At 42.8% G+C, this 26,614-nt stretch overlaps 1 long non-coding RNA gene across 5 annotated transcripts in view; it reads right to left on the bottom strand.

Annotated features, from left to right (window-relative positions):
* The window catches only part of LOC111750318 (uncharacterized), a 107,055-nt gene that overhangs the window by 25,104 nt on the left and 55,337 nt on the right, over positions 1-26,614 (bottom strand). For 3 of the 5 annotated variants that reach the window (XR_002785481.2, XR_002785479.2, XR_002785480.2), the window contains one exon: positions 21,215-25,921. This is a non-coding gene — a long non-coding RNA (uncharacterized LOC111750318). Of the gene's footprint in view, positions 1-21,214; positions 25,922-26,614 lie in introns of those variants that run through there. The other 2 variants (XR_010318103.1, XR_002785478.2) reach the window with 1 other exon arrangement.

Genomic DNA, 26,614 nt, shown 5'->3' on the forward strand with positions numbered 1-26,614 from the left:
AAAACTATTCTCTTTCCAGGATAATAATCTCATCCATTCTCCTAACTTAAACATTACATGTCCAGCCTGGACTGCTCCCCACACCTTCATATTTATATCCTCAGCTACCTTCATGGCATTCCTACTTGGATATGTAATAGTTAAAAGTAAATTTCACTTAATTTCAAACTGAATATCATCTTCCCCAGCCTTCTTCCCTGGTCCACTACATACTTCCCCACCTCAGGAAAAAAAAAAAAAACTTCATTCTTCCAGTTGCTCAGACCAATAATCCCATACTCACCTTTGACTCTCTCTCTCTCTCTCTCTCTCAGCTCACATTCAATCCATCAGCAAGTCCTGTTGTCTCTACCTTTAAAATGTCTTCGAGATCCGGCCTCTTCCCACCACCTCCACTGCTACTACTTTAATCCAAGCCACCATCATTTTGTGCCTAGATTATTGCCATAGCCTCCTAACTGGTCTCCCTGCTGCACTCTTGTCCCTCTTTAGTCTATATTAAACATGGCGACCAGAGTGATCATGTCGTTCCTCTCCAACAGCTTCATATCTCACTCGGAGTAAGAACCAAAGTTCTGCAGTGGCTTAAAAGTCCTTCATCGGGAGTTCTATCTTATTTGTGATGTGGATTTATTTGGCGGGTTGTTCAAGTTGATAGGCTCCTTCTCAGTATAGCGTATTTAAATGTGTAAAATAAAATACATGGGGTCAAAAAAAAGCCAACAGTATTGAAATTTAACAAAGAATAAATCCAAGCCTATGACACATTAATACCGGCACTATGTGTACGTGTGTATGCGTGTGCACATGTATAAAACCACAAATTAAGAGACTTTGCTGTGCACAATCTGGTCCCTGCTACCTCTCTGACCTTAACCACTTGGCTCAGGCCACACTGGCCTCCCTGCTGGTCAACCAAGTATGCTTTTGGCCCAGGGACTTTGTATTTGCTGTTCCCCCAAATATTTGCATATACCTTTTTCAGGTCTTTTGTCAAATGTCACCTTGTCAGTAACGCCTTCCCTAGTTACTCTCCTTTAAAATGTACACTCTCTTCCAATGCACACATCCCGGCACAGCCTATTGAACTTTTCTGCTTTATTTTTCTCCATAACATAACAGATGGTAATCTGAGAGAGAGAATATCCTGGGTTTTTTATTGTCTGACTATACACATACACACACATGTGATGCATGCACACACACACACAGACACAGACACACACACCCCAGAATATAATTTCCATAAGGGCAGGGACTGGATTTTTTTAATCAATTTTATTTGTTTCTGTGTTTTTAGCACTTAGAACAGTACCTGGCACATTATCGGTACTGAACAAATACTTATTGAAAGACAAATGAATTTCTTCCTCCCAGGTAAGCGACTATGAGGGCTGCCTTCTTACAAGTCAGGCAGTGACCACGCTCACGGAAGTGACTACCAAGTTTATCTAAGGTTGTCCAAGATCAAAATACCCATTTTAACATAGTTCCCAAAATGAGATTGATTACCTCGAAAGCCTCATCCTGGATGGGCAGGGCACTAGACTTGAGTCCTTGACTTGGGTGTTTGGCCACTTAGGGCCCAAGGAGAAAGGCCTGGCCATAGCTATTCTTTCTCATGTCAGAGCCTCTTAACTAAAGTTCCACTCCAGAGACCAAGTATGAAAGGTTAGGAAAGAAAATTCTGTGATAGATAAGATACTACAAGAGACTGTCAAAATCTTCGCCACAGAATAAAATAATGCTCTGGGCAGTGTCAATGAACACAATCATGAAAGAGCACACCGTTTTCTTAACTGGAACACTGTCCAATCTATATACAGCCGCACATCATATTTCTCTTCCAAAGATACCAGTTTCAAACTATGACTATTGATCTCTATCTAACAGTGAAAACTAATGGCCCTAAGGAGAAAAAGTGGCACTGAATCGTTGGAGAATTTCAAACAATAAAAATAAAAACCAAAGGAGTTGTGGCAAGGTATGGACTTGATAATTGTGAATGTCACAGTTTTAATCCATTGTGTCTAGCATAACATATAGAATTAGAACTAATGGGGTTTTGTTTTGTTGTTTTTTAGCGTAGTGAGTTTTTCATTTTTGTCTTGTTTTACTTTGAATCACTTCCATTTGAAGGCTCCATGGAGCCACCCTCTTTCTCAAGATAACTTTAGTGATTAAATGGTAAGGAGGCAAGACATGAGAAAAATGAATGGAATCTCCATAGAGTGCTGTTTACTCTCAGAGAAGCATAGGTTCATGTCATGGGGTGTGGGTCATTAGGAAAAGGAGGCATCTTCCACCAGGTGGGATCAGAAAAATCCAAGGACACAATATCATCAGTGGAAAGACCTTTCCTCTTTTCTCTCTGCAAAGCCCATATTTGCAACAGAGATCCCCGTTTCCTTTTTATAATGTCTTTTTCCCCTACAAGATTGTTCTTAATATTCATTTTAATTGAATCTAATCCGTAAGTCTGGTGGGATTTATCTCTGATCTTACATCTCCTCTAGACACATTTCTCTAAAACTTTAGGCTCTGGCCAAGTCTTTCACAGGTCTTACACATATATTACATAAGGTATCAAATATTGTTTGAGGCCCCTTCATATATCCTGACTGGCTGGTCATCCCCGCATCCACTGACCAAGCAGAAGTGGCTACTGAAGAGAGGGGTCCCTGAGTCAAATTCACCTAATTCCCATCAAGGTGTGAGTAAGACAGAACTAGTTTGGCAGCTCATCTTCTGGGAGGAGAGAGAGAGTTGAAGGAGGACATTTGTGGATCATTAGCACTTTTTCTCCGCCCACCCCCACCCCCAGCCCCCCGAGCCTACCATGTAATGGGATGGGGAGTTGCAGTTCCTGGACATTTCTTACCTGAGTTTAGGATGGTTTTCTAAGCACGGGGGCTGGAGCCAGCTACTCATCTGGGGTTTGCTAAATGGCAGAATCTTCTGACCTGCCCTGGCCCAGTAGCAAAGTGAGAAGTGGTCAAAGATCACCTTCACATTTCCCGTAGAGTCAAGGTGATGAGGAAGGGATTTCTAAGTTTCCTATTGGTCTAGGCTAGGCTGAGCACATGGAACCAAGGAAACAGAAGCCACTTAAGTATTTAAACAGAAGGAGTTTACAGCAGGGAATTGAAGAAGCCATGAATCAAACAGGGGATGGTGAGACAACCCAGAGAGAAGCAAAGTAGGAATGGATACCAGCTCTAGGCTGGAGAGGCAAAGGATGAAGGTGGTGGTACTGGCGTGCAGGGGCCAGGGACCACAGAGCACCTGCCTGGCAGGAGTTGGTGCCACAGAAAACACCCAGGATGTCACCTGCAACCTCCAATCTCCTGTCAGTCCTCTCATTTGCTGAATCTGTCCAAAATCCAGCTGACCCAGCAGCCTGGGCAACACAGCCTGTAAATATCAGGTCCTTTTTTTATGATAACAGCTTAGCAGGGAAAGGGTGAAAAATCAGCCTAAGAATCAAATGCTCAAGGCTGCCCCAGGATGGCACAGCAGCAGAGGCCAGTTAGCCACACCCCAAGACTTCCAGTGGTACAAGGAGGAGCATGGTGGGACTCCTAGAGACTGCTCTCCAAGGTAAAAAAGAAGAAGCAGTGCCACCCCACAGGATCCCCAACACTGCTAGGCTAGAGCAAGCCAGTCAAGCACCCAGTGGCCATCTGCCATGTCCCATGAGAGGTCATCATCAGGTATCATCCTAGCTAAGGCAACCATCAGTGCCTGAGACAGTTGGCCCCACCAGTACCTGGGAATAGACCAGCAAGAGAGCAGTGGCTGGGTCCAGCTCAAAAATACTTGACTCCATCCCAGCTGATCAATTTCCTTTCCACTCACATATCCTCACCTGGGTGGGTGGAATCCTCCCCTCCCTACCATAAAGGGGCACAGGCAACCCCAAGGTCCGGGAGGGCAGAAGGGAAAACTCTTGACAAAGGGCCAGAAATCCACATAGGACTGGTATTGTGAACTTGACCCTGACTTAATTATATCAACAACTGATCTGGACAGAATATTTATTTGAAATGAGTCTATATGAAATCACAGGCCACTTACAAATCTTAGGATCAGACCTAATTTAACAGTTTCAACTAAATTTAGTTTCCCCTCTTCTGAATGGGAAGGGGGACTTGCTAAAGAAGCCTAATTGCTTTTATAAAGAAAATTAAGTAATGTTTTCACATAGCTGAGACAGGTGACTATTCAATCATACCAAGTACACCAAATATACAGGACATCCTTAAACCACACACACATACACACAAGCACAAAAAAACACACACCTGGAAAACAAGGATTTCTCTTCCTGTGAATAGTCAGTATGCCTTGGCGGCACAGCGGTTGAGAGCTTGGCTACTAGCCAAAAGGTCACAGTTTGAATCCACCAGATGCCCCTTGGAAACCCTATGGGGCAATTCTACCCTGTTCTGTAGGGTTACTATGAGTTGGAATCAACTCATAGAATAGCAACAGGTTTTTTTTTGTTTTGTTTTGTTTTTGGTTTAGGGCTGGAGAGCTGTGTATCAAACAGGTTAAGCAAGGACAACCCTCTTTTCTTCTCTGATCACTCCAGGAAGATCTCATGAAAGAAACAGATATTCAGGATCCTGTTCTGTGATTAGAAATAATGACTTGGCAGGTTTGTAAAATGGAAATTCCAGGCAAATGATGCACCTTGAAGAAGGTTCAAAGAGGGCAGTAAGAGTGAATGGGCGAAGGGGGCTCTGTCAGGGCTGTGTTCTTTATTAAGCGCTTATCTCTTAGTTCCAAATTCGCCCTTCTGCGCTCTGCTTTGCCCTGCAGGGGCTGGGATTCTGCAAACCATAATCATCTTCACCAGCTGAAACCTATAAGGTGCTGCTGATAGGGGATGTCTTAGTTATCTGGTGCTGCTGTAACAGAAATACCACCAGTGGATGCTTTCAACAAACAGAAGTTTATTCTCTCATGGTCTAGTAGGCTCGAAGTCCAAATTCAGGGCATCAGCTCCAGGGGAAGACTTTCTCTCTCTGTCAGTTCTGGAGGACGGTCCTTGTCATCAGTCTTCCCAGGTCGAGAAGCTTCTCAGCACAGGGACCCCAGGTCCAAAGGACACAATCTCCTCCTGGTACTATTTCTTGATGGTATGAGGTCCCATGTCTCTCTGCTCACTTCTCTCTTTTATATCTCAAAAGAGATTGACTTAAAACACATCCTAACCTTGTAGTTTGAGTCCTGCCTCCTTAACATAACTGCCTGTAATCCTGCCTCATTAACATCATAGAGGTAGTATTTACAACATATAGGAAAATCACTTCAGATGACAAAATGGTGGAAAATCACACAATACTGGGAATCATGGTCCAGCCAAGTTGATGCACATTTTGGTGGGGGGGCGGGGGGGATACAATTCAACCCATAACAAGGGGCAAAAGAGGGAGGCTGGAAGGCCAGAGAAGGGAAGAGGGGCTTGCTCGTTCCTGTTTTACTTTTTGTTTCTATTTTTCTAATCTATGGCCTTTGGTTTTATGGCCTTTATCTTAGTAATAGCAGTTGGTCCCAGTTTTCTGTTTTTTTCTCCACTCCCTCAGAGATGCCTGCACCAGCTGGCCAGGGCTCCCTCCTCAGTGGTCTTGGTCTTAGCTCTGTGTACTCTAAGCATCTCCAAGCTTCTGGGTCCTGATTATTCCAACCTTTTCCCTTTGTTCCCCCAGCTGCTTCCCACAGTTAAGATTTCTGTGATAAATCAGTATTCCCTTCTTCGTATTTTCAGCCCTCCAATACCATTTTAACTAATTCCCTATTAGATTCTCTCTATTGAAATAATGGTATGATTTCTAACAATGTTAATGGATATAGTCACACAGCAAACAGGAGGAAGGAGCAAACTAAGATTTAACTGCAGATGAGAGAAGTGAGATAATAACCAAGAAAACCAAACCAAACCCAGTGCCGTCAAGTCGATTCCAACTCATAGCAACCCTATAGGACAGAGTAGAACTGCCCCATAGAGTTTCCAAGGAGTGCCTGGTGGATTTGAACTGCCGACCCTTTGGTTAGCAGCCGTAGCACTTAACCACTACGCCACCAGGGTTTCCAAGGCACAAATGAAAATGTGGCGTGATGCTTCCACCAAAACCAAAAAGCTGTGACTGTGGTAGGTTCTTAGAGAAAGTAAGGGAAGATGTACTGTGCTTGCCTTGGTACATCTGATGGTAAAACATCTGTACATCAAAGTTCAAAATATAAGCACAGTTCTATAGCAGGTTTTCCACCATCCGTTTGTCATACTGTGGTGGCTGGCGTGTTGCTGTGATGCAGGAAGCTATGTCAAATATCAGCAGGGTCACCCATGGTGGGCAGGGGACAGGTTTTAGCAGAGCTTTCAGACTAAGACAGACCAGGATGAAAGGCTTGGAGATCTACTTCCAAAAATCAGCCCATGGAAACCCTACGGATCACAACAGAACATCGTCTGACTCACTTGCTTTGGACACATCGTCAAGAGGGATCAATCGCTACAGGAGGACATCATGTCAGCTGAAGGAGAGGACCAACGAGGGCAAGGGAAACCCTCAGCGAGGAGACTGGCACAATAGTTGCAGCAATGGAGTTGAACATGCTGGCGATCGCAAGGATGATGCGGTACTGTGCAACGTTTTGTTCCGTTGCCAACTTGGAATCAACTCAATGGCAGTTTATCTACCTATAGCGAGTTACAATGGGTGGATGTGTAGGGCTAATAAATAGATTTGTTTGTCAACCACTCTTGTTGGAGAATCTTTATGCAGAAGTAAGACCATTTATAAAAATCTGGAGATTTACTGTTATACCTATCTGATGAGACCGGCATGTTGAACCCACAGGGACAAGTGAAACTGTTCAGAGGGCCCTGATTTTCCATGAGTGCAGCTGGGGACCCCAGATGGAACAATTAGTGTCTCATACCTACTATGGAAAATACCTACAAGTGTCCTGGGAGAGAGGACAACCCAGTAGTGATGCTTGTTGGAGAAGATTCTGAGTATCAGGGAGTAGTCCATCGGGTCAAGAACCACAGAGACCAGAAAGAGGCACAGAGAAGAATTTCCATGTGGGTTTAGGAGTGAGAAGATCTTCAGTGATCTTAGTAAGTATGGTCTCTGTGGAGCGGGGGTGGCAGAGGCTGGCGTGGACAGACTCCAGGAGTGAGTCAGGCAGCTTTTTGATGCATCATTTCACTAGTACTTGGGAGTTGCTGTTAGGCAGACATACAGCTGTGATGTCTGCTATTGCTGACCTTTACAACTTTCTTTGGCATCAGTTGTTGACTGTGTACCACCCATTGCCTGAACTGGATCTATAAGAGCCCTGGGGAATCATATCTTCCTTCAATCAAAACTCATCTTCAAAGAGGCTATTTGGGATTTTTCCCTCAAAGCAAATTGGTGCTCCTAAAATATTTAGTCCTCTTCTCCCTTTCCTCCTACAAAAGGCATGACAATGCATCCTAACACCAAGGAGAGATGATTCTCTCATCTCTGTTGGTCTCCAGTGGAAACCAAAGCCAAAAGCCAAGCCAGTTGCCATTGAGTTAATTCTGACTCATGGCAACTCCATGTGTGCACTGCTGTCCACAGGGTTTTCAAGGCTGCAACTTTTAGGAAGCAGATTTCCGGGACTTTCTTCCAAGGCATCTCTGGGTGGGTTGAAACTGCCAACCTTTTGGTTAGTATTTGAGTGCTTAACCATCTGCACCACTCAGGGACTCCTCACATCTGGAAGGTAGATGGATTTTCTCAGTTGTGTGTAATCTCACAGAGGATGAGAGAGAGAATGGAGCAGGACGGTCAAATCCTGGGGCTGTGGGGTTGAACGGAGCAGGACTTGAATTCTTGTTGCACCGCTTCCTGTGGCAGGCCTAGAAACTTACCTAACCTCTCTGACCTGCAGTGTCTTCATCTGGATTGTAAAGGAGAGGACCATCTCTTCCTGGACTGTTGTAAGAAATAAATTAGAACAAGCATCTAGTACCTAGACTAACATGAATAGGTCTTTGGTCAATGAGAATTCTTGCTAGTTATTTTCTAATTTTATCTAACAAAATTCCTCCAGAGAAAATAACTGTTTAAAGCCTGTTTCATATGCTCTGGGGAGGTTGGCGAGTAATTGGAAAATCTCTTCTTGCAGAACAAAACTGCTGATTGCACTTTAATTTACTTCTTCTCATACCCTGGGTGTCACAACAGTTAAGAGCACAACTATTAACCAAAAGGTGGCTGTTTGTACCCATCCAGACGTGTTTTGGAAGAAAGACCTGGTGATCTGCTTCTGAAAGTCCACTTCACAGTTCTACTCTGAAACACATGGGGTCACCATGGGTCAGAATTAACCCCATGGCAACAAGTTTCTTTCTTTTTTTTTTGGTTCTACAACTTCACCACAGTGTTATGGCTGTGGCCACCTCTCCATGGGTATCTAGGTTTAGAAGAACTTAAGAATCTTTGGGGCTAACTGGAAGAAACGAAGACAGCATCTCAGGGTAGAGGCCCACTTCCTCTCCCTTCCATAGGGTCTTTAGGCCATACTCAGAGGCGTCCCAAATTATAAAGAGGTGTAATGGACATTACAATTTTCCTCTCCAGCAACTATGGCCCTTTCCTCCTGCAGCAACCTTTGGGATTGTTTGTTTGTTTGCTGGATTGTTTGTAAGATTCCAGCCTAGCCTTATGCCTAAGCCAATCAGATCATCGCCCGTCCCTGGCCATAATAACTGGTTCAGGAGTGAGCATGTGACCTAAACTAGTCTAATCACAGTGAGTCTCAGTGAATTGACAGCAAATCCTGGGTCAAAAATGTTTGCTATCCTCTGATTGGTTTGCACTTATGATATGACACACCCGGGGGTACTAAGTGGAGTCTGGAAATGAATCCAACACAAGAGTCAAGAGGACAGAAACTTGAACTACAAATCAAAGCCAAATCAGCATCCTGACTCTTCAACGACTAGAGACAATAAATTCCCTACTGTGCTAAAACCAGTTCAATCCTGGATGTTTGTTACCTGCAGTAGCAAGAGCTGTGACTGATACTAGAGGCTACTCCGGAGAGTGTTTGAGCCAGATACTCGCAAGAGATACGATTCTGATTCTTCCAACACTTCTACTGAATTTATGATTGATCGCCTTCTTTTAGACATTGCATTGTATGTATCTGCCAAGGAAAATCCCCCACTGGCTGCCCCCATCAGAGAAGTGGAAAAGGCAGCAGAACCCTTCCACTTAAATTCTTAAGGTGCTTCTCTGCCAGCTAAACTCCCTTGGTCATTTTGCAGGTAAATCCTAATAATAGCAAGATACACAATCATGATAATCAGAATAAAGCCTTGTAACTGTCAACATCAGCCTGGGGGTATCCCAGCCCAAGTGTTTCCAATGAGATCATTAGCATGCCACACCTATGACAGGGGGAACTCCCCAGCCCTCTCCACCACCTCCCTCCTCCCTCCCCCCAAAGTTGAGCAAAGCATCCTCCTTCAAGAACTGGAGCCTACAGCCATTCTGTGGGCACCAGGTGATACCACTGTGCAACTGAAAAAGGGTTTCCTTGGTGGTGGCCCAGATGCTAATTGCCTTGAAGAGTAAATGAGTCATAATTTGTACCAGAGATGCTGCTGTAATTACAATACAATGAGAAAACCAGAGCTTTTAATTGTCTCCACTTCAATAATAGACCTTGGGCTTGTTGGCTAGGAGCTAAGAAGCTCAGACGGCAGTAGTCTCAAAATCTAACCTGCTTGGCTCTTCGTCAGCCACACTTTTGCCCTGAAGGTCAACCAGGTAAATTGTCTCTGATCCAGAGTTGTCTCTGGTGAATTCTTGCTGGGTTTGGTGTGAAGCAACATCATAGTTTCTTTTCTCCTGCACGCCTCATGTAGCAGCTCTCCTGTGGCCTCTGTCTCTACAGAGGTGAGCCAGTGGTAGAGGTTCAAATGCCTCTTCTTCCCAAACCCAGCCATCTCCAAGAATATCCTTGCTATGGATTGAACTGTGTCCCCCAAAAATGTGTGTCAACTTGGCTAGGCCATGATTCCCAGTATTGTCCGGTTGTCCACCATTTTGTGATCCGATGTGGTTACCCTATGTGTTGTAATCCTAATGTCTATGATGGTATGAGGCAGTTATGTTAATGAGGCAGGATGCAATCTACAGGATTAGGTTATATCTTGAGTCAATCTCCTTTGAGATATAAAAAGAGAGAAGTGAGTAGAGATGAGTGGGACCCCATACCACCAAGAAAAAAGCACCAAGAATGGAGCACTTCCTTTGCACCTAGGGTCCCTGTGCTGAGAAGCTCCCAGACCAGGGGAAAATTGATGACAAGGACCTTCCCCCGGAACTAACAAAGACAGAAAGCCTTCCCCAGGAGCTGGCACCCTGAATTCAGACTTCTAGCCTCCTAGACTGTGAGAGAATAAATTTCTTTTTGTTAAAGCCATCCACTTGTGGTATTTCTGTTATGGCTGACTAGATAACTAAGATAGTCCCTTCCTATCACTCATCTATCTGGGGAGATGTCATAGTCCCAGCATGATGAGGAATTCTTTCTCTTTTTCTTTTTTAGTAGAGGCTCTAATGGACCTGGAAATTTTCCTGATAGAACTCTGGCAGTAAAACTAAAGGATACACTGCCTGGATTCCTACTTAAAGCTTCCACCATAGATTTTTGTTTTTGTTTTTCGTGTGTAAGTTAGTTTTTTTTTTTTCATTGCAACCTACAGATACTGATTCAGATAACTTAAGCAAAAAAGAATTTATTGGAAAGATATGAGATAGCTCATAGAACTGAAGGAAAACCTGAAGAGTCAGAAAAATCAAGAACCAGAGCAGGTCTGGGGATCCAGGTAGCAGAAACTATGGGCAATATTTTTGGGCTCTGCAACCATTTTCCTTCCTTTCAATAACTGGGCTGAAGAGTTAAATTCCTGGGAGAGAGAGTCTTATGGACCCAGTTTTGCTCAGCTGCCTCGGGACTGGATTTCAAGACACCTTGATTGATGGCCCCACAAAGACTGCTCCCAAGAGAGGAGGAGGGGGAGTTCCCCAAAGGGTTACAGAAGAAAAGGAATAATGACGTCTGGGCAAACAAGAAAATATTCAATGCTGTTTACATTACCTTTGACCAGACTGCCTCCTCTACCTGGAATGCCCTTTCCACCTCAGATCCTACTCAGCCTTTCAAACATCACCTCCTCTGGGAAGCATTCTCTGACCCAGATATATCCCTCACCAGCTGCTGAGTTAGGCATCCCATAGCCCACTGAGTTTCCTACTCTTACTGCCCTTAAAACATCAGAGTGTAATTATCGGAATGACTGACTGCCTTGAGAGAAGAAACAATATAGTATTTAATTTTCTGTCCCTAGCACCTCCCACATAGTGAGCACTCAGTAAGTGCTTCTTGGATGAATAGTTAGTTGGATAAATGGATGGATGATTGAATCTGATGCTTCATTTAACCTGGAATATGTTGTTGTTAGGTGCTGTCGAGTCAGTTCCAACTCATAGCGACCCTGTGCATAACAGAAGGAAACACCGCCCGGACCTGCACCATTCTCACAATTGTTGTTATGCTTGAGCTCATTGTTGCAGCCACTGTGTCAATCCACCTTGTGGAGGGTCTTCCTCTTTTCCACTGACCCTGTACTCTGCCAAGCATGATGTCCTTCTCCAGGGACTGATCCCTCCTGACGACATGTCCAAAGTATGTAAGACGCAGTCTCGCCATCCTCGCCTCTAAGGAGCATTCTGGCTGCACTTCTTCCAAGACAAATTTGTTCGTTCTTTTGGCAGTCCATGGTATATTCAATATTCTTCGCCAACACCACAATTCAAAAGCGTCAACTCTTCTTCGGTCTTCCTTATTCATTGGCCAGCTTTCACATGCATATGATGTAATTGAAAATACCATGGTTTGCGTCAGGTGCACCTTAGTCTTCAGGGTGGCATCTTTGCTCTTCAACACTTTGAAGACGTCCTTTGCAGCAGATTTGCCCAATGCAATGCATCTTTTGATTTCCTGACTGCTGCTTCCATGGCTGTTGATTGTGGAGCCAAGTAAAATGAAATCCCTGACAATGTCAATCTTTTCTCCGTTTATCCATGATGTTGCTCATTGGTCCAGCTGTGAGGATTTTTGTTTTCTTTATGTTCAGGTGTAATCCATACTGAAGGCTGTGGTCTTTGATCCTCATTAGTAAGTGCTTCAAGTCCTCTTCACTTTCAGCAAGCAAGGTTGTGTCATCTGCATAACGCAGGTTGTTAATGAGTCTCCTTCCAATCCTGATGCCCCGTTCTTCTTCACATAGTCCAGTTTCTCGGATTATTTGTTCAGCATACAGATTAAACAGGTATGGCAAAAGAACACAACCCTGGCACACACCTTTCCTGACTTTAAACCAATCAGTATCCCCTTGTTCTGTCCAAACAACTGCCTCTTGATCTATGTAAAGGTTCCTCATGAGCACAATTAAGTGTTCTGGAATTTCCATTCTTCGCAGTGTTATCCATAGTTTGTTATGATCCACACAGTCGAATGCCTTTGCATAGGCAATAAAACACAGGTAAACATCCTTCTGGTATTCTCTGCTTTCAGCCAGGATCCATCTGACATCAGCAATGATATCCCTAGTTCCATGACCTCTTCTGAAGCTGGCCTGAAGTTCTGGCAGTTCCCTGTCGATATACTGCTGCAGCCTTTTTTGAATGATCTTCAGCAAAATTTTGCTTGGGTGTGATATTAATGATATTGTTCTATAATTTCCACATTCGGTTGGATCACCTTTCTTGGGAATAGGCATAAATACGGATCTCTTCCAGTCAGTTGGCCAGGAAGCTGTCTTCCATATTTCTTGGCATAGACGAGTGAGTACTTCCAGCACTGCATCTGTTTGTTGAAACATCTCAATTGATATTCCATCAATTCCTGAAGCCCTGTTTTTCGCCAATGCCTTCAGGGCAGCTTGGACTTCTTCCTTCAGCACCATTGGTTCCTGATCATATGCCACCTCTTGAAATGGTTGAATATCGACTAATTCTTTTTGGTATAATGACTCTGTGTATTCCTTCCATCTTCTTTTGATGCTTCCTGAGTCGTTTAATATTTTCCCCATGGAATCCTTCACTATTGCAACTCGAGGCTTGAATTTTTTCTTCAGTTCTTTCAGCTTAAGAAATGCCGAGCATGTTCTTCCCTTTTGGTTTTCCATCTCCAGCTCTTTGCATGTCATTATAATACTTTACTTTGTCTTCTTCTCGAGAGGCCCTTTGAAATCTTCTGTTCAGTTCTTTTACTTCATCAGTTCTTCCTTTTGCTTTAGCTGCTTGATGCTCGAGAGCAAGTTTCAGAGCCTCCTGACATCCATCTTGGTCTTTCCTTTCTTTCCTGTCTTTTCAGTGACCTCTTGCTTTCTTCATGGATGATGTCCTTGATGTCATTCCACAACTCATCTGGTCTTTGGTCACTAGTGTCCAATGCATCAAATCTATTCTTGAGATGGTCTCTAAATTCAGGTGGGATATACTCAAGCTCATATTTTGGCTCTGAAGGACTTGCTCTGATTTTCTTCAGTTTCAGCTTGAACTTGCATATGAGCAATTGATGGTCTGTTCCACAGTCAGCCCCTGGCCTTGTTCTGACTGATGATATTGAGCTTTTCCATCGTCTCTTTCCACACATGTAGTCAATTTGATTTCTGCGTGTTCCATCTGGCGAGGCCCACGTGTATAGTTGCCGTTTATGTTCGTGAAGGAAGGTATTTGCAATGAAGAAGTCGTTGGTCTTGCGAAATTCTATCATTCAATCTCCAGCATTGTTTCTATCACCAAGGCCATATTTTCCAACTACTGATCCTTCTTCGTTTCCAGCTTTCACATTCCAATCACCAGTAATTATCAATGCATCTGGATTGCATGTTTGATCAATTTCAGACTGTAGCAGCTGATAAAAATCTTCTATTTCTTCATCTCTGGCCCTAGTGGTTGGTGCGTAAATTTGAATAATAGTCGTATCAACTGGTCTTCCTTGTAGGCATATGGATATTATCCTATCACTGACAGCGTTGTACTTCAGGATAGATCTTGAAATGTTCTTTTTGACGATGAATGCAACACCGTTCCTCTTTGAGTTGTCATTCCCAACATAGTAGACTATATGATTGTCCGATTCAAAATGGCCAAGACCAGTCCATTTCAGCTCACTAATGCCTAGGATATCGATGTTTATGCGTTCCATTTCATTTTTGATGATTTCCAATTTTCCTAGATTCATACTTCATACATTCCAGGTTCTGATTATTAATAGATGTTTGCAGCTGATTCTTCTCATTTTGAGCTGTGCCACAGCAGCAAATGAAGGTCCCAGAAGCTTTACTCCATCCACGTCATTAAGGTCGACTCTACTTTGAGGAGGCAGCTCTTCCCCAGTCATCTTTTGAGTGCCTTCCAACCTGGGGGGCTCATCTTCCAGCACTGTATCCGACAATGTTCCGCTGCTATTCATAAGGTTTTCACTGGCTAATGCTTTTCAGAAGTAGACTGCTGGGTCCTTCTTCCTAGTCTGTCTTATTCTGGAAGCTCAGCTGAAACCTGTCCTCCATGGGTGACCCTGCTGGTATCTGAATACCAGTGGCATAGCTTCCAGCATAACAACAACACACAAGCCCCCACAGTACAACAAACTGACAGACACGTGGGGGACCTGGGCTATACTGACTTTTAAGTTATAGCTTTATCTTTAAATGTGGACCTACAGAAAAGGAATCAATTATAATGTATTGATCCAATAAGTATCATCTTCAAGGCAGTATCAATATAAAATTTCTTAAAGGATTTATTATGGCTTTTTAGGCATAGAATATAAATACCTGTTTATTTTGCAATAAGTAGCTCATTTCTCCTCTACTGTCGCCCCGTGCTCCACAGATACATATGAAGAGAGAAAGTAATCACCATCATTTGGGGATGTATTATGTCCCTGGTTCTTAGTTTTTGTTTTTGTTTTTTTGGTTTTTTTGGTTCTTAGTAAGTACCAGTTGCTGTCCAGTTGATTCTGACTAATGGTGACTACATGTGTGTCAGAGTGGAACTCTGCTCCATAAGGTTTTCATGACTGTGGTATTTCAGAAGCAGATCGTCAGGCCTTTCTTCCAAGGTGCCTCTGGGTGGATGTGAACTGCCAACCTTTCAGTTAGTAGCCCAGTGCTTAACCATTTGTTCCACTCAGGGACTCCTTCTTACTAAGTACCACCAGTTTCTTAGCTTTCTGAGGACTAGTTTGTGCTTTGGTCTACACAGTACCTTACCTAAGTTAGATAGATAGATGGGTGAGTGGGTGGATGGATGGATAGATAGGTGGGTAGGTAGGTGAGTAGGTAGATGGGTGGGTGGATGGATGGATGGATGGATGGATGGGGGGGTGGGGGTGGGTGGATGGATGGATGGATGGATGGATGGATGGATGGATGGATGGATGGATGGATGGATGGAGAGACAGCTGCCATCAACTCATGACCCTATGTACAACAGAACAGAATGTTCTTCATCTTCCTCACAAATGCCGGCTTGTTCAAGTACATCACTACAGCAACTGTGCCAATCCATCTCACTGAGGATCTCCCTTGTCCTCACCAGCACATGATGTCCTCCTCTAGTTATTGACTCCTCCTGATTATGTGTCCAAAGCAAGCAAGTAAATGTTCTGTTGTGATCTGTAAGGGTTTCACTGGCTAATTTTCAGAAGTAGAGCACCAGGTCTCTCTTCCTAGTCTGTGTTAGTCTGAAAGCTCCACTGAAACCTGTCCACCATGGGTGACCCTGTTGGTATTTGAAATACTGTAGTATAGCTTCCATCCTGACAGCAACAGCCAAGCCACCACAGTATGACAAACTGACAGACAAGTGGTAGACCTAATCCAATACAAAAAAAAAAAACCAAACCCGTTGCTATTGAGTCGTTTCTGACCCCTAGCGACCCTACAGGACAGAGTAGAACTGTCCCATTTGGTTTCCAAGGAGTGCCTGGTGGAATCAAACTGCTGACCTTCTGGTTAGCAGCCGTACCTCTTAACCATTATACCACCAGGGTTTCCAACCCCCCCCCCAAAAAAAACAAACCCACTGCTGTCAAGTTGATTCTGACTCATAATGACCCTACAGGACAGAGTAGAACTGCCCCATACAGTTTCCAAGGAGCACCTGGCGGATTCAAACTGTCGACCTCTTCGTTAACAGCTATAGCACTTAACCACTACACCACCAGGGTTTCCAAAGCAGATGCTAAATAAATACACCAGAGGAAATGAATTCAATCTCAAATATCTGCTGTCAGGAATCTAAGTTTGCCTCCCCAGGTGAGGATAATTTAGCAGATATCAATCATGCTTTTTCACTAAAGGTCATCAGGAAATGCTCACAAATTTATAATTCACCACGTGGTCTTCAAGTGGGTGCTTCTTGGTTGTGGGTAGGTGGCAGGTCAGTGGGACCTGCTCTGTCTCAGAGGCTGCAGACTTAGGAAACGCAGTCATGTGAGCTGAGCATTGGCTGAGAAGAACTGAGGTAGAGACCAGTGAGAAAGTTGGATCCTCCTCCATCCTTTCTCTGGCTGTTCCCAAGCAATGTAAGTGAGTTTTCAACCTCTTAACCAACTATTTGGTTAGTACCTACCCTAGTGGGGCTGGGAAATGCTGTGCTTGGCCTTCATCTCCTAGAACAGGTCTGTTTTTACTCTAGACTTCACCTTAGTGCAACCAGAAAAAGGCACCTCCAGCTAGATGGTCAGATTAGAACAAGGCTCCTCCCCTGGCACCTGAATTCATAAAAGGTGTCCTCTCTGGTTGGACATAGCATGCAAGGGACACGGCCCTGCACTGGGGACATAGCTTCATGAGTAGAGCATGAACTACAGGTCAGGCCCCTTCACCCCTTTGGCCAGCACCAGCATGTAATGATAGGGTCACTTGCCCCTACGTGGCATCCCTCCCCTACACAAAGACAGTCTCCAGCAAAGATGAGAATATGACATACAGTCAAACTATATATTGCAAATCCATGAGGTACTGTAGGGAATAAATAAGCCCCCACACTTATTATCTAATTGGAGAGCTAATTGGAAAAGCCATAAGGCCAGTTTCAGCATCAAGAAAGGGAACCAGTTATTTTCTACATATTTTTTTTTTCATTTAAGAACATGTCAAACATATAGTATAGCATAAACACGTATGTATATACCAGCAACCTCCTAGACTTAACAATGTTAACATTTTATGTTTGGTTCAAATCTTTTTTAAACCCTCCCACACCAAGCCAATGCTATCTTGTTGTTCTTCCCACCATCTCCTGTTTGCAAGCTGGTATTTGTTCATCCCATACTTGTTTTGATACTTTTACTATGTATTTTTACATAAACAATGTATATGTGTTTTATACAATATATGATTATTATGTACATACATAATAAACACACATACAAGCAACATATATATAAATATAAAAATATACCATGTAAACACTATATAGTTTGGCGTGCTTTAATTTTTTTTTCCTTTTTCTAAATAAAAAAAAAAAGGCATCATATAATTCAGATCCTTCTATAGTTTGCTGTTTCTACTTCAATATTATTTTTTGAAGATTGACCCATGATGGTACTTGTAGCTGTATCTCCTTCATTTTAACTACTGTGGTACTCCATTATATGATTCATTCACAACTTACTTGTGCATTGTTTTATTGATGAGCATTTAAATTGTTTCCAATTGTTTGCCTTTACACCATGAACATTCTTGTGCCTACCTCTTTGTACACATGTGCAAGAGATCCTCTGGGCTATAGAGTAGAATCACTGGGTCTTAGGGAACATACACCTTCAACTTTGAAAGATATTGCCAATGTGCTCGCCAGAGTAGGTCTACCAGTTTACACTCCTACCAGCAATGTGTGAGAATGGTCATTTCTCCATACCCTTACCAAGCTTTGGTTTTATCAGATATTATTAATTTCGCCAGCCTCATGGGTGTCAAATGGTAGTGCCCTGTGATTTTAACTTGAGTTTCCCTTATTACTAATGAGATTGAATTTTCTTCTTTTTCTGTGACTGTCTAGTTCATAGTCTTTGTCTTTCTTGAGCAGTCTTTTTCTTATTAATTTGTAGGAATTTAAAAAATAAAATTTTATTATGAATTCTTTGTTGGTTATCCCACCAAAACAAACAAACAAACAAACCCACTGCCGTTCTTTTAGTCTGTGGCTTGTATTTTAACTTTGTTTATTGTGCTGTTTTGGTACAGGAGTGTAATGTTTCAATATGATCGTATTTGTAAACCTTTCCTTTTCTTTTATGCCTTTTGAGACTTGTTTAAAACTTTCCTACGTCTCCTTCTCAAAGTTTTAAACTTTCCTTTTCATATTTAGGTCTTAATTCCATCTGGAATTTATTTGTGCATACAGTGTGAGGTAAGGGGATTTATTTTCTGGCATGCATTTTGAATTAGTGATCTCAAATAGCTCTCCTTTCTCCACTGATTTGTTATGAACCAAGTTCCCATGTACTCATGGGTCTGTTACTTGGACTATTCCATGAATCTATGTGTCCCTCCCCACATGAATATAAACTCTTTCATTACTTTCAGAAAAGGTAGTTTTTACCAATACCTGATGTGACACCATGCCTTGGGTGAGATGCCAATATCTCCAGGAAGGCAATGCTCTAAGTCAATGACAATACAATGGACTTGGACCCCTTCCAAACTGTCAACCCATTTGAGCATAACTTTGACAGAGAAAGTCAGAAGGAGGTCCAGAGCACACAGGGCTTCTAGGATGTGGGGAAGGGGATAGTCTTGGATAGATACAAAAGGAAATCTCCAACTGCTCAAATTTGTTCTAGATTTGCCCCTGACCATATATATACATTTGCCCAGAAATACGGTATTTCAGTATATAAATGTGCCCCACAGCATAACCAGAATCATAACTAACATTTATTGCCATATGGGCTAAACACTTGGCATGTATTACTGCATTAAAAGCCATAAGTTGGATAATTTGCCTGAGATACGGATGAGAAAACAGGCTCAGCAAAGTGAGGTGACTTGCCCTAGTTAGTGGCAAAACTCAGTTCATATTCCTTATGATGAGATTCCACTGCTCTCCATGTTATAGAATGTACTACACTAGAATGTGGTCATCTCCTGTTAAAAGGAGGGAGCGGTCTTATTTTACCATACGTCCTCAACTCCCAAGCATTGCATTAGCCACAATATAGGCTCTCATCAATATTTGTAGACAAGAATGACTAGATGCATACAGCCGATGGGTCTGTGGTTTCTGAGTCATGAAAGGTCTAAGCGGTTTACTGAGTAGGTTTGGGGAGAAGGATCTTCACCTTACTTCCTCTAGAAGCCACGCCAAGCTAAGCCTCGTTTCTACTTGCCCTCAAATGATAGCAGAGTTATGAATGCACAGTAAAGTACTTCTTTCCACACAGATCTTAGGAGTATACAAATTGAGTTTGGTTGGGTGAGGGAGGGGCAGCGAGTGGCACACAAAGGTCAGTACCTACAACCCTTCCAGCTTGGACATTTGCTTCCAATCTCTAGAAATAATCTTCCCATTCTCAGATGTTTTGGCACCACTGGCTCTTGTATCTCATCAGAGGCAGCAGCCACTTTTCCTCCTCACAAGGCTGAAAAGTAAATCTGAAAAGTATCTTGCAGCTAAAGCCCACAAAGATTGCTGCTTCAGTGGGGATTCCCAGCCAACACAGAGGCCCCTTGCTGCTGAGCGGAGTTCCCCGGCCTGAGAAGTGAGTGGGCCATGGAACTCATGGGCCCCTGGGGGATTGTCTACATAATGACATCTCCCCTGAAGAATTGTTTTGGGGGATCAACAAGGAGGTTATAATGTGTCTGGAGCTGGTTTGGGAAGGCATATGTCTCTCCACAGACTCTTCAGAATTAAACAGATCGATCTATGCTGGCCTCATAGCGGATAGGACTCTACCTCCAACTTCCTTGGATTAACCAATTTACCATCTCTGAATCAAGGTCAACTTCAGACCCTATTCAGGCTACGCTGGGGGCCCTGTCCTAGTAGGCTTCCATCTGTGATAGAAATTGCTTCAATGTTAAGATCTTTGTGCTAGGAAGTCATGTCTGCTGTCATGATCATTCACTTGGATTATGACATTGATCCACAATTCCCCAGATACTCTGATTTCTGACTGTGGCTCCCAAATCAGCCCTTACCACCAGCTGGTCTTGGGCTCCACACTCCTAGCCAAGGATTCCCACCTAGATCCATGAACGTCACTGCCTGGAGACCCCACATGACTTGATATACAACCCCAAAGCCTATCATTTCAATAGACCATTCATCCATTCAACAAGCACTTAACACCTACTGTGTTTCAGGCACTCTTCTAGGTATTGGGATACAGCAATAAATGGATAAGAGTCCCTGTCCTCAAAGACTTATGTTCTTAGCAGGGAAGACAAAAAATCTATACATAAGTAAAAAGAAAAAAAATTAACATAAAATATCCAGTATTAATAAGCACCATGAATAAAATTAATAAAATACGGTTAGAGAATAGGGAGCGACGTGGAGAGGAGATGTTACTTCAGATAAAGGGTTCAAGGAAGAAGGTGACATTTGAAAGAGACCTGAATGAAGTTAGAGAGAAATCCACGTGCAGATCTGGGAGAAGAACATACTGGTGAAGGGGCTGAGGTAGAAATGAGCTTGGCGAGACCAAGGAACAGAAAGCAGGTCACGGTGCCTAGAAGGGAGGGAGAGAGAAAGAGCGCAGCAGGAGATGAGGTCAGAAAGACAGTCATGGGCTAGATCTTGCAGATATTTCAGGCCACGGTAAGGCATTTTGATCTTATTCCAAGTATGATGTGAAGCCATTGGAGAGTGTTAAGCAGGGAAATGATAGGACCTGATTTACGTTTTTAAGACATGTGTAGAAGACAGATTGTAGAGTGAGATGAGGGAGTCCAGATAGGAATCTATGTTAACAGACCAGACAAGAGGCAGCAGTGGGTTGGATGAGAGCAGGCGATGGGGGGCCGAGAAGTGGTCATATTCAGCAGGTCTTGCTGGTGGCTTGGGTGGAGAGTATCAAGGATCACCCCTAGGGTTTCTCTCAGTCTTTATCCAATTCAAAAAAAAAAAAAAAAAACCAGTTACCATGGAGTCAACTCCAACTAAGGGCACCCTGTGTGTGTCAGAGTAGAATTATGCTCTGCAGAATTTTCAGTGGCTGAGTTTTCAGTAGATCACCAGGCCTTTCTTGGCAGTGCCCCTGGGTGGACTTGAACCTCCAACTTTCTGGTTAGCAGCTAAGTGCATTAATACCTTGCACCACCCAGGGACTCCTGACCTAATTTAGAGGTATGAAATGAGAAAAAATTTTTGTTTTTGTTTCTGAAGCAAAGGCACTGCTTTTGGAGGCAAAGTCTTCTGGTCCATTAGACCTCAGCCTAGATTCCTAATTCATCAACCCACATCTTATACAAATTATAATTATAGGAAGAAATGACAAGTTTTACGCATATACTCCTTGTAAACTGATCCAGTGACAGCACTAGGGAGTCCTGAAGCAAATCTGGGGCCCCTGAATACCCAGAAATGACATTTTGATTATGGACTAAGACAGAGAAAGGCCCCTTGCTAGGCCTGCCAAATATCTGGCACGCATGTCACATCTCTCTACCTCCAAGCCCATGGCAGGCATTGTTAATCAATAATGTCATTCTTATCCATCGAGGCTGGATGCTGCCTGGTACCCCTTTTCAGCATCAGGCACTACAAATTAATCAGAGTCAGCCTGACAGATGAAAACCACTTTGGCTCCCGATTGATCATAATGGTGTAGCTCTTCCCGATCAGACACATCCTTAGGTATCCTTGACAACCTCCTATCCGGGACAGCTATCAACCACATTTTGAGTGGAAAGGAAATATATTTATTAAGCTTGGACCTGAGCACTTTACATAAATGGTATTGTCATATTTCAGCAAAACTTATTTTTGATGACAGTGTCAATCACACACAGGCACAGTCATTCCATACTTCCTGCTATCACCTAACGGCTCCGCTAGGCTGTTCCTAACAAGTCTACCACCCCTGAGCGATTCTGGATGCCTCACACCTTTGCTCACCTCCTTCTAAATCAGGACTCCAAGTTCCCCATTCTCTAGGCACGTGAGACTAGGTGGTAATAGGTTAAACCATATATACTTAATCCTACCAAGAGGTCAACTAGCTGATATGTAATGCCCTCCCTGCCCCCAACACAACGCCTTAACCTAGGTAAAATAGACCACTCTAATATACTTAAGGTATAATGTTCATAATGGCAATTTCTGAAATTCTGAAGGAACTTCTGGGAAGAAAGATATTTCAGGGTCTGGGAGAGGAACGGAAACCCTGGTGGCGTAGTGGTTAAGAGCTATGTCTGCTAACCAAAATGCTGGCAGTTCGAATCCACCAGGTGCTCCTTGGAAACTATGGGGCAGTTCTACTCTGACCTATACGGTCACTATGAGTCGGAATCGACTTGACGGCAATCGACTCGTGGTTGTTTTTTGGTTTGGGAGAGGAAGGGCTTTTAGCACGTTTACAAGCATGACACCAGATAGGCAACCACCAGATAGGTAGCCATCTATCATTTCATGACAGAGAGAGCCAGTCCTTTTCTGCTTGTGGCCAAAATATAGGAAGTGAGTTCTGCCAAGAACCATTTTTAACAGTCTTTGGGGCAGAAGAAAATTAATGTCCTAATCTGATTCTTCAAAAACTCTTCTACTAATTCTTCTACATACATAACACCTCAGCTTCCAGGTATTACTTGGAATTGATCTCATCCACACCAAACTACAGGATGAACGGGCTCAGAAGGGAAATTTCTTAACTGTGTATATTGCTCTGACCACATGCTGCCAAGAAAGGACTGGCTGAGTTGTGGGTTACTGGCCAAGGCATCTAAATGCAGAGATCTGGTTTTTTCTTTTTCTTTCCTGTTTTTTTTTTTTTTTTTCTTTTCTTTTCTAGTTGTTTATTTTATTTGGGCCTGGGTTTTTGGGTTAATGCACTTGGACTTTTGAGAAAATTCTTTGTCACCATTATCAAGACGATCTTTCTTACACTTTGGGGAGTTTACTAACCTCACCCACACAAACAGAATGACTCACCCTGAGGGGTCTGAGTGGTGTCTGGTAAGGCAGTGAGATTAAACAACTGCTTTGAAAAGCAAGGCTAGATCATCCCTATAGCAACTGCCTCTAGGAACAAAGGCCCAGAGTGAGGGCATCCAAATCCTGTTTCAGAGATCTATCAGGCAAGGTCCCAGCAGACAACAGTGGCACACTCAAATTGTGTAATATGAAGAGAGTTTATAAGAAAGAGATTCTTTTCAGAGAAGTGGTCAGGGTGTAGGGAAACCACAAGGATTTGAGCAGCTGATAACAGCAGTGCCTCCCTTGCTATTTCTAGGCCTGAAGAGGAAAGGGAAAGGAGAGGGTTTTAACTAGAGAGAGAATAGTGAGGAGAGGGTCCCTAACAGAGGCAGTAGCTATGACCTGCGGTACAGGGGCCCAGGCAGTCCACATTGCCCAAGGGAAGTGAGTCAATACCCCTAATTTCATTCTTATATACTCACCAGATCTCTGCTGGTGCCTCCAGCTGGTCAATTCCAATAGGGCAACTAAGCCCAGTGATGCAGTCTGATAGGTTAACCTCCCAGGGCACAGAGCAGGGTAGAGAAGAGTGGAGACTAGATCTACAGGGTAATCAGAAGATACACAGCAGCAGACATGGTACACTGGTATACATTCAAGGTATTCAAGTCCAAGAAAAAGATATCTTGTTAAGCCTTCTCTAGTTCTAAAACTCAAAATGTATTTATTTACCTTTTTATTGCATAACCTGTTCTTTGGTTGGTTTTTTTTTTTCCTTCCTGTTACTCAATTACTCCTTTAACATAATGTGTCTACATCCCAGGGTAATAAATGGATTTTATCTCATATGCCAATTCCAATTAGTGGGTAGAAGCTGACTGCAAAGTTATATTGAGAATTGTGAGGCTATGAGGGGCTCAGGAGGAATGGGGACTCTATTGGATAAGCAATGTCTGCTGTGGACTTCAGAAGGGCAAAAGGGAGAGAAGTCTTCATACTAATATCTAAGTAAACCAAAGAAAAAGGAGGAATTGCAGTAATTATCCAGATTATCTGGATAAAAATAAATTTATCCAAAATAGTTCCTTTAAGTACATGTATATATGTGTGTGTGCGTGTGTGCAACCTCAACCTATCTACTGTTAATAGTACAAAAACATTTTTTTCCATGAGTATTGCATATATTCTATCATTTTCTGGAAGTGTGAATAGATTATGTTGACACTTGTGACTGTAACCTACTGATGGCTTTTATGTTCACAGGTCCAAAAGGTACTGCTGATCTTTCAAGATGACTTGTTATGTTTATGGTTACTCTTTAGACCTGTGCTGTCCAATATGATAGCTATGAGATATTCAATTTAAATTAATTAGAATTAAATGAAATAAAAAATTCAGCTCCTCAGTTGCACTTTAGTCACATTTCAAGTATTCAATAGCCATATATGGGACAGCACAAACTCAGAACAGTTCAATCATCACAGCAAGTTCTATTGGAAGGCGCTGCTCTAGATCTCAAGGCTAATTGTTGGACACATTCAAATCGATGTACCATATGCGTCACTTCAGCAAACAAAAACCTAACCCAGTGCCTTAGAGTCTATTCCAGTGCATAATGATCCTACAGTGAGGCCCTGGTGGCAGAGTGGATAAGCGTTCGGCTGCTAACCAGAAGGTCAGCAGTTCAAATCTGCCAGCTGCTCCTCGGAAACCCTATGGGGCAGTTCTACTTTGTCCTATAGGGTCACTATGAATGAAGCATCACTTACACATTTCAATAATAAAATTAGTACCAGGCAACAAACTAGTGTGTTATAAACATTATCTTATTTAATCTTCACAGCCACCACGTGGGGGAGAAATTATCACTCCCATATTATAGATAAGGTCCAGCGAAGTTAACTAACTCGCCCCATAACCACAAGATAGTAATAAAAGAACTCAGATTCAAAACCGGATTTTTCTGACATCAAAGCTTATGCTCTTTGCCCTTGTATCTGTACCTGAAAAGAAATAGCAATTAATAGTGAATAATTTACTTGGCTTTGAGTTTAACACCTGAGACTAAGGATATTAACTAAGTAGAAAATACAATTTATTTTTAAAACCAGTATATTTCCTTACAGAATGAATATTGCTTTTTGTTTATAATACATGATAAAACAAAATATGAGATGTCTTTGAATTCATTTTTTCTCCATCTTTAGTATTGTGAATGTGAATTAATATGAAAATTAATGATGTTTTAAATACCTGATCCATGGAAATCAGTCAGGGCTCTAACAGGAAGCAAATGACATACTCAAACTTGGTAATTGAGAGGAGTTTATTTAATAAAGTGCCTATTTATGAAAGTGTGGAAAATGTTTAGGAAAACCAACAAAAGATAAATGCATACCCCATGGCAAGCAAGGGTGGGGAGCCATTATTATCCGGTGTAAGCGGGGAGCAAGGGAAAGGAACACTTACTGGAGCCAGAGACGACAGTTATTTGGAGAAGATGCTTGATGGGAGCTGTGGTGTCTTATAGAAGGACACAGTCAAGTTATGGTGATCTGGCAGGAAAGGAGCCAGGCGAATCAACACCCTCACCTCATTCACCTCCAACCTTCCAAGATGAGAGCAAAGTTGTCCATTGAGACAGTTCATAGGTTCAGCCTCCTGGTGGCATTTAGCAAGATGCAGAAAACTGGAGAAGGGATCTGGAGAGGCAAATAGAAAATACCATGCACATTATCTATTAGTGCTGTTTGGGAAAAGACTAAGGACAGGAATGCATGAGGTTAATGTCACAGATGAGACACTTAAACCAGCTAGACCGTCAAGGTAGAAGAAATGCCCAACTTCAGGCCCAGCAGGCCATGGGCCTCTTCCCATGGCCAAGGGTAGGGCAACTATATCAGAAGGTTAACTATATCAAACAGGCTCTTGCCAAGAATATTTTCTTGATTGTAGGACTACTAAGTTATTGGCCCAAGAACTGACAGTTAGAGTCAAAGTACTGAGAACGAGGAACATGGTGGTCTTCTTTAATTCCCTAGCCACTTCTGTGGAGCTGCTGAATTTAACTTTTGGCACTGGCAATCTGCTTCTAAAAGGTCACACTCTTAAAACTCCTACGGAGCACAGTTCTACTCTGCCACACACGGGTCTTCTTGAGTTGGAATTGACTTGATGCCAACTGGTTTGTTTTGGGGGTTTTGTTGTTCTATATGACCAAATTGATAACCTCTGAGAAATTCTTCACATTGGAGGGTTGGCTCATCTCCTACTATGCAGACCCGAAGGCAGAGCTGTGAGAAGAGCTGGTCTGAGTTCTTATCCAGTCCTGGCCTCTGCCATTAACTTGCTGTGTGAACACAGGGAAATTATGTCACTACTTCCTGTCTCATCCT

The sequence above is a fragment of the Loxodonta africana genome, chromosome 16, assembly GCF_030014295.1.
Source record: "Loxodonta africana isolate mLoxAfr1 chromosome 16, mLoxAfr1.hap2, whole genome shotgun sequence".
Taxonomy (NCBI): Eukaryota; Metazoa; Chordata; class Mammalia; order Proboscidea; family Elephantidae; genus Loxodonta; species Loxodonta africana.